The sequence below is a fragment of the Mustela erminea genome, chromosome 17, assembly GCF_009829155.1.
Source record: "Mustela erminea isolate mMusErm1 chromosome 17, mMusErm1.Pri, whole genome shotgun sequence".
NCBI lineage: Eukaryota > Metazoa > Chordata > Mammalia > Carnivora > Mustelidae > Mustela > Mustela erminea.
This window is the reverse complement of record NC_045630.1, coordinates 58,130,137-58,145,908: the sequence shown is the minus strand read 5'-3', so window position 1 is coordinate 58,145,908 and position 15,772 is coordinate 58,130,137.

Sequence of the window (15,772 nt, the reverse complement as noted above, 5' to 3'; positions counted from 1 at the left end):
ATCAAAAGAAATGAAATCTTCCTTTTGCAACAACATGGATGGAACTAGAGGGTATTGTGTTGAGCGAAATAAGTCAGTCAGAGAAAGACAATTATCATATTTATTTAAGTTTTTATTCAAATTCCAGTTAGCTATTATATAGTGTAATATTAGTTTCAGGTATACACAATATAGTGATTGAACACTTCCATCTAATACCCATGCTCATCACAAGTGCACTCCTTAATCCAAATCACCTATTTCACCCATTACCCCACTGACCTCCCCTCTGGTGACTGTCAGTGTGTTCTCTGTACTTAAGAGTCTGTTTCTTGGTTTGCCTCTCTCTCTCTTTTTTCCTCCTTTGCTCATTTTTTTGTTTGTTTGTTTCTTAAATTCCACGTTTGAGTAAAATCATATTGTATTTGTTTTTCTGACTGACTTACTTCATTTAGCATAATAACTCTTTAGTTCCATCCATGTCATTGCCAATGCCAAGGTTTCATTCTTTTTAATGGCTGAGTAATAGTCCAGTGTTTGTGTTTGTGTGTGTGTATAAATATTCACCACACCTTTCTTGTCCATTCATTAGTCAACAGACACTTGTGATATTTTCCAGGAATGGGAGAAGTTATTTGCAAATGTTTATCTGATATAAAGGGTTAGTATCCAAAATATATAAAGAACTTATAATATCCAACACCCCAAAATGAGTAATTAAATTGAAGAATGGGCAGAAGATATGAGTAGACATTTTTCCAAAGAAGACATAGAGATGGCCAACAGACATGAAAAGATGCTCAACATCAATCAGCATCAGGGAAATACAAATCAAGACCACATGAAATATCACCTCACACCTGTCAGAATAGCTAAAATTGACAGCCACAAGAAACAAGTGTGGTAAGGATTTGGAGAAATTAGAACCCTCTTACACTGCTGGTGGGAATGCAAACTGGTACAGCCACTCTGAAAAACACTATGGAGTTTGCTCAAAAAGTTAAAAATAGAACTACCTTATGATCCAGTAACTTGATACAATCAAAGAATACTTGTACCTCAATACTTTATAGCAGCATTATCTACAATAGCCAAATTATGGATTTCCATACTTCAAATGGGTTCATTGTATGATATGTGAATTATATTTCAATAAATCTGTAGAAAAAATAATTAAATACTAGGCATGAACATGGGAGGTTTTGGGGAAAAGATTTTTTTAAAGACTTTTTTATATTGCTCAAGAAAATTAATATTGATTAATTAGGCTGTTAATTTGAGCCTATATGCTAAAATTTTGAGATCAACAACTAAAGAATAGAAACAAGATAGTTAACATAAACTAGTAGCAGGAGGAAAGGAAATGACTAGATCTGAACTAATAGAAGGTAGAAAAAAGAAAATAAAAAGCAATGAAAAAACATAAATTCCCAAATATAATAAGCATTTACAAAGCATATAAATCATCTAAACTTGCCTTTTAAAAACTTTGATAATGAATAAGAAAAAATATTTTCTAGAAAAGACATTTCCAAAGCATAATGGTGCAGAGAAGCCAAAGATGGAAGGATACAAAAAAATCTCATGAGTAAATGTTCATTAAAAAAAAGCTGGTGTAGCAGTAATAATATCAGACAAGATAGACTTCAAGTCTTAAAGAACTCTCATTTTCATTACTTAGTGATACAAGTGATGTTTTTCTAGGAAAATAGAATAATTTTCAATACCTAGAAAATAGTTGAAAAATGTGTCCATAATACATAATATGTAATACCACTACGTAAATATATGTAAATACATAAAACCATTAAAAGGAATACAGTAAGAGATTTTAACTCAGCTTTCTCAGAAACTGATAAACCAAATAAAAATTAGTAAACTTAGAACACATTTGAGCAACAACTTCAATCTAATGTGCATAAAGAAAACTATGTGTAACTTGTCAATGCACAGTCTTTTATAGCATTCCTGGAACATTAAAATAAAGATTAAAAAACTGAACACATATTGGAACATAAGGGAAGTCTCCACAAATACCAGTCAGTACCTAAGTAGATGATGTTCATTGATCACAATGAAACAAACATAGAAACAGGTAATACACATAGTCCTACTCCCTCATCTATGTTTAAAGAAGACACAAGTCTAAATAACTTATGGGTGAAAATAAATCACAAGGGTGATTGTACCACATTTAATTCTGAATGACAGTGAAAACACTCTGTGCCCAAACTTGTGAGACACCGCTAAAGCAATGTATCGGTGGCTGGTTATAACCTTAGGTATTTATGTTAGAAAAGAAGATATCCTGAAAAGAAGTTATGATTCACTTCAAGTAGAAACAACAAGAATTAAAATGTAGTAAATCCTCATAATGTAGAAGGAAGGTGAAATAACTTCATTTTATTAGATTGTTGACATCTGTAGTCCCTCAGATAATTTAGGAAATAACACAAGACATATACACAGGATCTTGGGCATTCTCCATTTCTTCTCGGTCTTCCTTATTACCCACAAGGAAAAAAAGTCATACTTAATTGCTGATATTAGATGTGGAAAAATAAAAGAAGCATAAAAAACCCAAATTATTGCCCAAAGTCAAGAAGTTAATACCAGAAATTGATGCTATTACTGCTACCAATACCATTGCAATTACTTCATCTTTAAAAAAATGGGCTCAGAAAAAAAAAAAAAAATACTGGGCCTGGGCGCCTGGGTGACTCAGTCAATTATATGTCCAACTCTGGATTTCTGCTCAGATCATGATCTCAGGGTCCTAGGATCAAGCCCTGAGTCAAGGCTTGTCCATCCTGGACCTGGAACCTGCTTGAGGTTCTCTCTCTCCCTCTGCCCCTCTCCACCCCAAACAAACAAACAAATAAATAAAATATGATTTGGCTTAATATTGATAAATTGATTTTTAAAGATCAGTTTCTTTCATGAATCTTAATGAACAATATTTGAAATAGTATAAATAATAATTTTATTGAGAAAAACAAACATCATGCTGTGTGAGGCAGAATTCAGCACAGTGTGTAATGAGCTTTGTTTAGTATTATAAAATCTATGACAATTTTTACATAGGATATATAAAATAGTTTAATAATAAATTTTTTGAGCTTGGTAATTGAAGGCAATAATAAAGGCCTGCTTCAAATTATTCTTTCCCTTTTATTGACTATATTTAACTTATTAGCCATTTACATTTTAGTTTATCATACACATCGTGTTTATCAGTAATAAAATGGCTTTAAAATACTGCAAATTGGACTTTCTTTTCCTTTTTTGTTACTTTTTCACAAATATCCTTTGTGACATATGAGTGAGAATTTACTATGCTCTAAATAATTCTTAGCTCTTCAAATAAAACATTGTATCCTTTATTCTGAAAGATAGCTGATACTTTTTAAAAAATTATTTGGCTATTTCCTATATGTTATACTGTGCTAAAGATCATGAGATTTGTGTCCTAGCTCAATCACTAACTAGCTCTGTAACTCCAAGAAAGAAAAATCTGTGAACCATTGTTTTTGAGCTATAAAACAGGACACATACCTCACGGGATTCTACTAGGAATTAAATTAAATAATATATGTGAAAGTCACTTCTGAACTCCCAAGCAGTTTGTGATGCTGTCACCATTATCTAGATATTTGATAGGCTTAATTGGTTTTCATCTGCATATTTACTGAGTAAAGGCACAGCATTTTATTGTCACCGGTTCTAAAAACCAAGAGGATATGGAAATCCCAGAACAGAAAATTAAAGCAGCAATTTAGATTTTTGTTCCCCTAACTTCATTCTGTGATTCCCAAGATGATTTGAGGGAAAATGCCAGAAACAGATCCATAAACTGTGCAGGAGACACTATAAACACAAAACAAAACCAGACTTAAGTCAGAGCAGGTGATCAAAACACTGGACAAGTTCAGGATGGAAAAGTTTGCGATCCCAGATGGTTTCCATCTAAGGGGCATTGTGTACAGAGTGATAAGTGACTTGGGGAAACCTGTGGCCTACATGTGCGAGTCATCTCTGAAAACCAAGGATGTGCAGGTGGCTGGTTCTGGATTGAACACTATACCTGTCTTTGTAACCATGCCCGAAGCTCTCTGCACTGCCTTTCATCAGGGCTTCTTGACAAGCTTTGCAGACACCCCTACAGCTTTTAGGGGAGATGTTAAACCCATTTTGAAGAGAGAAATCTTCGAGTATCCTGGTAAAATAAATGTTTGAGGGTTGCACGGTGGAATAGAACAAAGACATTCTGATAGTCCTCTCTGAGTCAATACGGTGTACAGCTTGTTTTTATTTTTATTAAAACCAATCTCTGTTTAAATTTGTCTTCGAAATTCAACAAACATTTACAAAGCACTTACTATGTGTGAGACAATATGCAAGGCCTGAGGAATACACAGAAATCAGTACAGACTAGTTCCCACATAACAGGAATTTATATGTAAGGGATACAAAGGCATCTATTCATAACTTGCAAAAAATGTAAGCATTGTAATAGTGGCATAAATAAATGTTTAGTGAGCATAAGAGACAAGGTAATTTTGGCAGAATATTTGTGGAAAGCTTCATGGAATAAATGGCGATAGAACAGTTAATTGGAAGTTTATAGAAGCCTAAGGAGAAAGGAAACTGTGCAGATAGAAGGAGTCATGTAAGTAAATGTGCATTTATGTGAAAATTTATGACAAATTTGTAGATTAGCCAATTGTTTGGGATTAGTAAGTAGTCTGAAGTGACTAGATTGGAGAGTGTGAAGACTAAGAAACAAGGATGATCGTGGAAATTAAGTAATGTAGGAAGGGTAAGCGGGAGTTGGATTGTGAAGATATGGAAACTAAAAAGAAATTTGTTTTCCTTTTCATGGGAAATGGGGCAGGGATGGGAGACAAGAAATGAATGTGAGCTTCATCATTCTGGTGGAAATGTGCTTGGTGGATTAAAGAGGGAGGGACAGAAACAGAGAGGGCAGTTGAGTGGCTGCTGTAATGAATCAATAAGAGATGGTCCTTGAAAGGTGGAGTCAGACATTTTAGGCATAGGATATATCTTCTCTCTGATTAAATCCTGAGGTTTGGAGAGGATGAAAATGGAACATAACTTCAAGGCTTTTAGCTGGCAACTGAGTGGATCATGATTCTATTAACAAAGAAAGACAGGAGCATGAACATACAGATCTAAGATGTGAAAGAAAATATTAATTTAGCTTTGGTATTTTAAGTTGCATTGTGCACCATTAAAAAGAAGACTGGTATGAAGTCACAAATTAATCTCAATTTAGATAGAAAAATCCCTGTTTTGCCATAAGGTTGGTAGGTCCTTGGGTAAGAGTGAAATTGGAGTATTACATTCCATATGTTAAATATTTAGAAGTTATACATCAAGGAGGGCCTGGTTGGCTCAGTCAATTAAGCAAGAAGCCAACTCTTGGTTTCAGCTCAGATCACAATCATTTCAGGGTTGCATGGAACCTGCTCGTGATTCTCTCTCTCCCTCTCCCCCTGCTACTCCCCTTACTCTCTCTTTCAAATAAATAAACAAAATCTTAAATAAATAAATAAATAAATAAATAAATAAATGTCACAAATCAAGCCACAAACTGTTAAGTATCCTTTAACCTCCTATTGTGACCAAATTGCCTTCATGTGAACCTTGATGGCTTGGTTTGAATTAGAATTCTGTGCTAAAATATGGAGACAGTAGCTTCGGAAGAGCTTTCCATCGCTGACGGTTCTTACCCTGGCCCTACCCGCAGAGCATGGGCCTCAGGTGCCCTTTCGGGAGGCTCCAGCCTGCAGCTTAAGCCCTGTCCACACCTTCCCTGCCGACATCCCTCTCCTCACAAACAACCGCTTGGCCATCGTAGTATTTGGGATGCATTGCACACATGAGAGGGGGAGTCCCAAATTCTAGAAGAAGGCACTCAACCGCTGGAAGCAGACTCTGCGAGATTCAGACAAGACATTATGAAGTGCCGGGTCCTTGGAGTATAGTTTAGGTGGGAGGGTGTCAGCCTATGGTGAGCAAATCCTATTGGGCTCGCAGACTACTTACTCTGTGGAGGGCAGAGCAGGTGTCTAAAGCCTGGGGTCCAGAAGAGGGCTCCCCTTGCCCTGGTCTAAAGACGGTGATGAGAAGACGCTCCTAGAAAAGTAGATGTGGAGACTCACATGCTCAAGGAAGCAAATGAAATGGACTCGATAGAGAAAGAAAAGAGATGGAACCTTAGAACCTCACCGAAGACATAAATGAAGAATCTGAAGATGGCGCTGAGAGGAGTGGAGGAAAGGTGACTAAACAGTGCTGCTCCCTTTCAAGAATTTCACCGCAAGAAACGACAGCTGGAGGAAAAGGTTACAAAGGATGAAGAACTGAGAAGAGCTTTTAATTATTTTAAAAAATTGAATTTTTTTAATAAGAGTGGAGGTCAGTTTTTCTTGTTAAAGTATCTTGTTGCAGTTGTAAAAGATCACCAAAATGAGACCCCAAGGTCAAAAATACAGTGTCATTTAGAACAAGTTTAATTGATTAAACCTAGATCTGTAAACACAATGACAATAAAAATATAAAGGAGGCCAGAAATATCTTTTTTTTTTTTTTTAATGAAAAAAGGCTGCACTGACTACCTTAATGCCAACTTTAATGAGTAAAGTTTGGAAATGGAAGAGAGAGTTTCTGTAAAGGATGGAGGTTAGGGTATTTCCGTCCATACCCTAATGTTGATTTCTTAATGTTATTTTGTCCGACTTTATATATGAGGTGGGAATGCCCGTGCTTCTGGGAAGGAAAGACAGAGCAAGCATACTTGCTGAAACCGCCACTCTGCTGAGAGAACAGAAGAGTATAAATGCCCCAGAATGGGGCAGCTAGAGCCTCAGTCCGTGCATTGGACAGACATATGCAGCTAACAGAACACACCATAGAATCACCCACAGGGAATTTCAAGTATTTTAGTGATAAAAACAGTAGATCCAGGTATATAGGCTGGGAGTCCAAAGGTCCTAGGATTTAGCCTAATTTTGCCCCTTGGCTGTTTATAAACCAGTATAAGACATCTTACAACCCGAGTTTCTTCATTACCATGTTGGGCTATGGGTTTTCCCTGCCCCTAAAGCAATCTGTTGGTCTTACAGTTTCTTTCTTGGAGATATATAAAACTATTAAAATGCTGAAAACAGGACCAGATGGGAGGGGGAGAGCCCCCAAACTCAGCTGCCCATTTACACCTCTCTTCCCATTTCTGATGCTTTTTCAGAAGGCTCCTAAATGTCTCTGTGTTGCACGGTTGGAAAATATTTGAACTAGATAATCTCCAAGATCCATTCCAAATATAAAATCCTATGACTCAACTAAATCAGGTACCACTTTGCACATGAGGTGGGGCTTGAGAGGGCCTTTGAAGCTGGGCGTATATTTGGATTAGGGGTAGGAAGAGTGAAGATATTTAAAACAGGAAGAGGAGCATAATAAAAGAAATAGTGAAAGGAATAATACTGGTTTCCTTGGCAGAGGATGTGTGGAATAATAAAGAGATTTTTCGAACTAAACTGTGGGGATTGTAAGGTAGATCAGTGGGAAATAAAATTTAAGTACAGGGCACTTGATTTTCATATGAGAGAAATGTTATTCCTGGAGACTTTGTACAACCTAAAACTCAAATAATTCAAAAAGAATTTTCCCGAAGGGAGAATGCACTTTTGGAACTTATAAATTTAGAATTATTTTAGTGTATATTTTCTTTGAAGTTTCTTTTTAAATGACTGAGGGCTCTTTTCTAAATTAGTGTTGGGGTTTTTTTGTTTGTTTGTTTGTTTTGTTTTGTTTTGCTTTTGCTCTCTGTGGCGCTTTATCCTATCTTCTACTCGAAAGTTCTTGAATTTGGGTTTGTTTTCAGCCTCAGCTTTAGCAGTAGCATTTAATAAACTTGGATAACATGGTGCAAAGATACAGAAAATGAGATTTGAAATGATAATAACAGTGCTTGCGTGCTTAGGTTATGGAACCAAAAGTCACGTTTAGAAATTCTGATGTAAGTAATCAAGAGTGGTTCTCATAATACTGACAAAGGAGGGTTTGTGTTTCTCTTCACAGGCATTATAGGTGATGGCAATAACATGAATACAGGTTGCAATTAACTCAGTTTTCAATTTATGCAATTCTGCAAGAATTAAATAAATTGGAGTTTCTTCTCAGTTCAAAATTGGTATAAACATTACTTTAATCCCAGAGTTTCAATTTTTTGCATGTTAGAATCTCATCTGTATGTATTGTGAAACTGGTCTGAGGGCAGGGGGTGTATGCTCTTTATCCTTGTAACCCCTAACACATCTTAGCAGTAGCCTTTGAAGGAAGTAGATGTTCAAGTCAGCGTTGCCTAAGTGAAGTGGAATTGTTCCATATAGTTCATGCTGGGAGGAGCTAAGATTGCAGAGTGAGATTTCATAATCTGGATGCTCAGGACCTGCTTGCATGCTAAAAATAAAGGCAACACTTAATCAGTGCGAGTCAGTTGCTGGATGGGGGGCAGGCATTTCTCTTCATACCACTTTTACCGGTTGCTATCTCCTATGACGCTTTATAGGCGTAATTAGACACAGAGTGACTTGTGACTGTGAATCCCTGGGCAGAATTCAAGGAAGAAGTATATCTTGGACAGAGAGTAGAGTGAGGTTTGATGCTCAGTTGGACTGGAATGACATATGGGGAAAAAAGCGAATTGAGGCTGGGATGCATGTAGCCAAGAAGGAAGGTGAAGCAGAGTGTAGTGCAAAGCAGGCAGCTGGAAGCAAGTTGGGGACAAAAGCCCAACGTGAGAGAGCTTTGTGTAGGCAATGCCAAAAGCCTAGGTGAAGAGTGGAAAAATCAAATCAATCATTGGGGTGATTCAAAACAGCCAGATGTGTGTTGTCATCAGGGTCATCACGGGGTGGGAGGGACAGAGCAAAGGCAAAAATCAGTCTTCCCACACTCCCCTCAAACACTTCTACTCCGTTGTCTTCCCACACTCCCTTCAAACACTTCTACTCCGTTGAAATCGTACTGAAATGGAAGTTAAACAGAAATAAGTCATAGGAGAGCTCTGCATGATCAGCCTGTAAGGAGTTTATGGAAAGGTGGGGAGCAGTTACCATCCTTTGTCTTCATGGCCTTTGGAGCAATACCAGGGGCTTTGACTTGTTAGATTCTAGTGAAAGAATTATATGTTAGAAATGATTGAAGAGTTAATTTTTTAAAAGTAAGTTTCATGTCTTTTTTTTTTTTTAAGGTTTTATCCATTTATTTGACAGAGAGAGCAGGGGGAACAACAGGCAGAGGGAGAGGAAGCAGGCTCTCTGCAAAGCAAGGAGCCCAATGCAGGGGCTCGATCCAAGGATCCTGGGATCATGACCTGAGCCGAAGGCAGATGCTTAATCTACTGAGCCACTCAAGCACACCTCATATCATTTACTTTTAATCCTACTTTCTGAAAGATGACTAAATGAGTTCTACGTAATAGATAATGGCAGCAAAAATATAAAAAAGCAGCTTTAAATGAACTGAATGATCTGGAATAATTCAACATAGGCCTATACAATGTGACATCTAAAAATAAAGTCTAGGTGTGTCTGGGTGGCTCAAGTCGGCTCCTGGTTTCAGCTCGGGTCATGATCTCGGGGTCTTGGGATCAAGCCCCGTGTCTAGCTCTGCGCTCAGTGGAGAGTCTGTTCGAGGATTCTCTCCCTCTGTCCCTCCCCCACTTTCTTTCCTCTCTCTCAAACAGATGAATGAATCTTTAAAAAAATAAATAAATAAAGCCCAAGTCAAAACTTAGGGCAAAACAAGGGTAATGTCAAAAATGAAGCTATAGTGGTTTCTTATATTTGTTTGTTTTGTTTTTTTGTTTTTGTTTTGTTTTGAGAAGATCTCTGTGACAAGTTTAGCTTCTTATGGCTAAAGGCTATGACTTACATACCCCTTAAACTTGATAATAGGATGTCTTGTTTGATCAAAATATGATTTTGTGTGTGTGTGTGTGTGTGTTTTCAAAATATGATTTTGAATGTATAGTTGTAGGAAAGGAAAAGACCTTTGGCCTTTTGATTTGACCACAAGAACAGTAGTAGTCAGAATTCATTTCCAGGTCAGGCCTTAGATTCCCAAACCAAACTATCAAGCATGTACTTCGATTAGGAATAGAAGTTAGGTTTTTAGACTAGGTTCAGAAACACTGGAAAGGATCTTTGAGTGAAACAGACACAGAAAGCAGAAGATGAAGGTGGGGATGCCTGGCGTTTGGAGCCCTTGGGTCCAGGGGTGCTTAAGAACTCCGTGGCGAGGTCTGTAGGGATATGGGCACATCACATGAGGAAGGTAAGTTGTAGGCTTAAGGGAGGACTTGATGTTCTTCAGCAAGTATTGGATGTCTCTACCATTTTTATTCTTCCTTATCATCTAATTGGGGGGAAAAAACCTACTCCAGTTTTCTCACTCCATGAGCATTTCTTCAGTGCAGTGCTTGCTCTGTGCCAGGCATTGTTCTGGGTGATAAGGATACAGCAGTGAACAAAACTAACTTCCTGGCTTATGGGGCTTGCATTCTAGAGGGGAGGATAGGCAATAAGCAACCAATAAAAAATGGATACATGATTTGTCTCATTTTTATAAGTCCTTTGAGGAAAAGTCAAGGAGAGTAAGTGAGGGGAGGGTGTTGGGATGTGTTTCCAGAAAAGTGAGCGCTGAAGTAGTAGTAAAGATAGAAAAACTGTATTAGTAGAAAAGGTAGCTGAGTACATTGATATGCACCATTCAGATTGTTTTCTATAACCTCTTTCTAGGAACCTATGGCCTGTTTGACTTTTTAGGTATCCGAGGCATTTCTAGACACAGCAAGAAATAAAGATAGCGCTTAATTAAAACCCTGTTTTGTATTGAATCAGGGTGAGAGGAAAGGGAATTACTAGCTTTGGTGGAGGTAGGTTGAAAGAGGAATGGTAATCAATACTTTTTCTTTAATACTTAAAAAATTGAGATAAAATTTACCCACCATAAATTTCATCTTTTTTAAAGTGTTCATTTCACTGGTTTCTAGCATATTCACAAGGTTGTACAACCATCACCACTGCCTTATTCCAGAACATTTTCATTACCTCCCAAAGAGACTGTATACCCATTAACAGCCACACCATATTTTCTGTTCCTTTCAGCCCCTGGAAACTAGTAATGCACTTCCTGTCATTAGGGAATCACCTGTTCCGGACACTTCATATAAATGGAATACACATTAGGTAGCCTGCTATGTATGTTTTTTTTCACGTAGCATGTTTTAAAGTTCATCCATGTTGTGGCATGTACCAATGCTTCATTTCCTTTTATGGGTTTTATTCCTTCTCACGGTTGTATCATATTTTGCTTATCCATTCATCAGTTGGTGTATATCTGAGTTGTTTCCAGTTTTTAATTATTATGAATAATGGTGCTATGAAAATTTGTGTGCAAGTTTTTTTGGACGTATGCTTTCAATTCTCTTGGATGTATACCTAGGAGTGGAATTTCAGGGACATAGGGTAACTCTATGTTTACCTTTTTGAGAAACAAATAGTTTTTCAAAGCAGTTGCAACCTTTGCATTCCCACCAGCAAAGTAGAAAAACTGCAATTTTTCCACATCCTCCTCAACACTTGCTGTTGTGTGTCTCTTGATTATAGATTTCCTAGGTGAGTGTCAGCTGGGCACCTTTGTGGTTTTGATTTGTATATTCTTTCCGAATGTCTGATAATGTTGAACATCTTTTCGAGTGCTTATTTGTCATTTGCCTGTCTTCTTTGGAGAAATGTCTATTCAAATCCTTTGCCCATTTTTGAATTAGTTTTTTTTTTATAGTTGGGTTGTAAGTTTCCTTTATATATTTGAAATCTAGACTCTTATCAAATACATGAAATACATGATTTCAAATGATCTCCCATTCTCTGGGCACAGCTGGTGTATTTTGATGCTTATTTGGGTTGGGAGAGCTCTGTGGCCTGTTAGAGTGGAGCATTACCAATCCACTCTGAGGGGTTGACTTTGGTTAGGTTCATTCTTAGCCTGTTCCTCCACTGTGTGTCAGATGGGTTTATCTTCTATGTGTTTTTGCCTCTGGCTGCAGGAGTTAGGTTAGTTGTATCCTGTTATCAGCCAAAAGAATGAGGTACCTTTGGAAGGAACTAAATTTAGATAAGAATGGTGGCGTTAATTAGCAGACTCCCTGAAGAGGTAAGGTGGGACAGGGAGGGGCTAAGAAGAGGGGAGGGCCTGGAGAAGGGAGAAAGGAGCAATAAAGACAAATACATTTCCCTCACAATTTTCCTTAGGATCCATCTTTGACCTTCTTGGACGATTAGCAAGATGCCCTGCTCACCACTTTGTATGCAAGATTACTTCCATGCCATTCTTACAACACACGGAATAGTGATTAGGCTAGAGGTGGTTTTTTGTTTGTTGGTTGGTTGGTTTTTGTTTTTTTTTTAAGAGAATTACAAGATGTAAAAATTTATTTAGTTGGTGGAGAAAGGTTTTTTCCTATAGTTGCAGAGAGAGCCATCTCTCCTTCCCATTTTCTTATTTCGGATTAATAAAAGAGAGGCTATGTATCCAAAATAAAAGATATCTATAATTAAATTTTCAGAGGACAATCATTGGGCTCTTTAAGACAACTTTGTCTAAAGAAAGCATCATAGTTGGAAATAAAGTATAACAAAAATGAGAAAGAAAAGACATTTCCTGACCACTTTTTTTTTTTTTTTATTTCCTGACCACTTTTAAAGTGCCTAGATAAGTTTATCCAATACAAGTGACCCTGACCCTATACACTCTAGTTTATTCTGTATCCCTATATTGTCAAACAGATCACCACCTCAGTCCACTGAATAAGATAGTCAAGGTGATAGTTAACTTTGTGCAAATAATACAGCTTCTATTTAACTGAGGCATACCATTTTTAAATCAGATCCATTCTCAAGAGATCATTATATCCATAGTAGGCACTCCAAAAACATAGGGAATGTTGTTAGTAGGTAAGATGCTAAATTAAAGAAATGGCATTATTGAGGGGAAAAAACTGTCTTCAATCAGAACTTTCTTTTTTGAGGATAAGGGCAAGACTATACTGATTTCTTAAACTGGATGAAAAAAATCAAGGTGAAAAATGAAGGTTCTATAGACTTAACACAACCGAGACCTCCTTGATTCCTCTTGTTTGATAATGTCCCATAGCCAAGTACACTTGTCCAAAATGAACAAATCATTAGCCAGTTAGAAAAACATGAACTTTGGCAGTTGGGGAAACTCATGGGAAGGAGTGGGGAGCGGGGTGGTTTTATTCTGTGGCTGGGTGGAGGGGTCCCGCTCACGACTGGAAGGTGTTTTCGTTCAGATTATTGGCATGTGGCTTGAGAGCCCCTGAAAGGGGAGCTTTGTCATCTCTCTGTCCTATCTTGGGCCTAGCATTCTTTTGGCTGTCTTCTAAATCTATGAATAATGTCTCCCTATACAACAGAGAGAAATTTGTCATCTTCTCAATGGTGATATGTCATCACATTCATGACCTACCTACAGCACATCCTAGCCATTGGGGGCTTGAATGAAAGCACACTTGTGTTTGTCAAACTGTCTACAAGAATAGACATGGGCTTTGGAGGCAACTCCTTTCCCATCTCTCAAAAGAACAGCACAGGGACAAGAGTTCTACAGTTATGTATTGAACTTGGATTTCCAATCATTTGAGAGGCACAATCATGCCTTCTCTTGGTTGCTTTTTTTTTTTTTTTTTCTTTTAGCATTACAGTACTTCATTATTGCCACAGGGGGAACTGTTGGCTTAATTTTGCTTTGGAGACACTGCTGCTGAAATTATTAAGCTAATGATTTATGCCCCCTGCGATACAGCAATCTCTTGTGCTTAAAATGGTTACTATGTTTTGTTTACTGTTTATAACTACCAGAGGTTATGCCACAAAACCCCCTGCCAGCCTGCAGGGTTTATTTATCCCTGTGGATCTTTAGAAACCACGGATTAATATAGAAAAAAATTTCAAATGGCTTCTATTTTAAAAATCTCATACACTATGAATTAAACCACTGTGCTCTGCTATATAGGAAGAAAAGTTCAGTGAGAATGAACAATGGGTGTCAAAACCGACTGACTCTCGTATTTGCTTCTGGCTTTATCAAAGTGGAAAGCTTTTCAGGAATACGGTGCTGCGACTCCATCAGTTTTGGGCCATGAGATCACCAGCATTTCCCCTTGGGTGCCGCACATTTTACCCTATTAAGGGACCAACTTGCTTAGAGAAATGCTGCACATGTTTAAAGGCTGTTAAGTTTCGTGGCTGGCAGAATGCTCCCATTTAGCCCCAAGGCTGGGCCTTGGTGAACTGAAGGCTTCACAACTGGCCTGCATTTTGGGTTCTGAAGTGCTTTTTGTAACTGAAGGATTACAAAGGTCCAATGAACCCTGGGGTAGGGAGGTTTGAGATTGCTGATTCGTTTAAAATGGCAAAATGGTTCCTATAGGATATTTAGGTCTTGACCCTGCTGCCTCCCCAAGAGAAATAAAGAAAACATGACTGTTGTTTCAGGCAGCGTAGCCCAGTTCCACACCATCAATCTTAGGCATCACTTGCTTGTACTTCAGCGACACCTTTCTACTGCCTCCTGAACCCCATCAGTCCACTTGGCTTTGTCTCCACTACAAAAAAGCTCACCCGTCTCTTTCGGCAGCTCCACATCTCCGCTTCTCCTCTGATGAGCCAATTCTGGTCGTTCACTGGGCTCCTTTTCTCCGTGGTCTGATACGGTCCATCCAAACAATGCGTGCCCTCCCCTAATTGGACCTCTGGAGTTCCAGATGCTAAGCCAGGCCAAGGTGCGAGACAAGTCTGGCATTTGTACAGTAGGGTTGGGAATAATGACAAAGCATGTCTCAGCCAGGGGTCTAGAAATGTGATGACTGTAGACAACCTTGCTCAAAAGGTAGGACTTGAACAAATTAGTGCACAAGTAAGAAAGTGAGGATAAGACCCTGATTATGGGAACCAAACTACAGTTAAAATGTGAACATCTGTGTACAGCTTTTGCCTTACGTATTCCCTTGGTACAGAATTTTCTATATCAAAATGCAGCCAGATATTTAAGAGGAAGATATAGATTGATCATTGAAACACCAAATCAGGAAGTAATAAGATCTGTTTTAATTCTCTTCGTAACTCATTATTTTTCTTCATGAAGAGGCAAACTTTGGGCATAAAAATATTTACAGTATTATAATGTGTGGGAATATGGAAAACATATTATCCAAGTAGCAATTTTAAGTGGAAATACCTAATTTCATAGCTATGTGTTTTCATTCGGTATGTATTTTCAGTTAGTTTTAGAATTACTCCCCTTCTTGTATTAGAGAGTGATAGAAATATAAATTCTGATGTCATATACTCTGGTTCTTTTAATGCATTCTGTGTTTAAGTTTTATTTTAACACAGCATTTAAGAAACCGAATTGTATATAGCCTACTCTGTGTAGTCTTGCAGATCATTTTTTATTAACTCAAAATGAGATATAATTATGGATTATTTTCAAATCACAGAAAATCCAAACACCAGCATAGTATGTGATTTGAAATTTTGTACAAACACAAAAGCAGATTCAATATAATGTTTCATAAACATGACGGGAAAAATATCTGTAACATGGAGGATTTTCTAGTATGAACAATTCCAGGCTTTAGTAGACAGATACTGAGATTAGATTTCTCAGTTAGCCAACA